This window comes from Penaeus monodon, chromosome 15 (assembly GCF_015228065.2).
Source record: "Penaeus monodon isolate SGIC_2016 chromosome 15, NSTDA_Pmon_1, whole genome shotgun sequence".
Lineage (NCBI taxonomy): Eukaryota > Metazoa > Arthropoda > Malacostraca > Decapoda > Penaeidae > Penaeus > Penaeus monodon.
Genome location: NC_051400.1, coordinates 44,507,737 through 44,507,953, shown reverse-complemented (window position 1 = coordinate 44,507,953; position 217 = coordinate 44,507,737).

Genomic DNA, 217 nt, shown 5'->3' with positions numbered 1-217 from the left:
CGTAACGGATGCATCACTTATAATCCCAGAGCTCTGAATGGTTCTAATCCTATCTTCCAGCCGCTTGATGGGAATTTGCATAATTTTTAAAATTCATTTTCGGGGCCTTTGCAAATTGGTTTTAACCGTAATTACCCAATGCATCAGAGAACTGGAATTTATATTTCCATAGCTGAGGCACCAGCAACCTAATATGATTTCTCCACGTGCCTCTTTC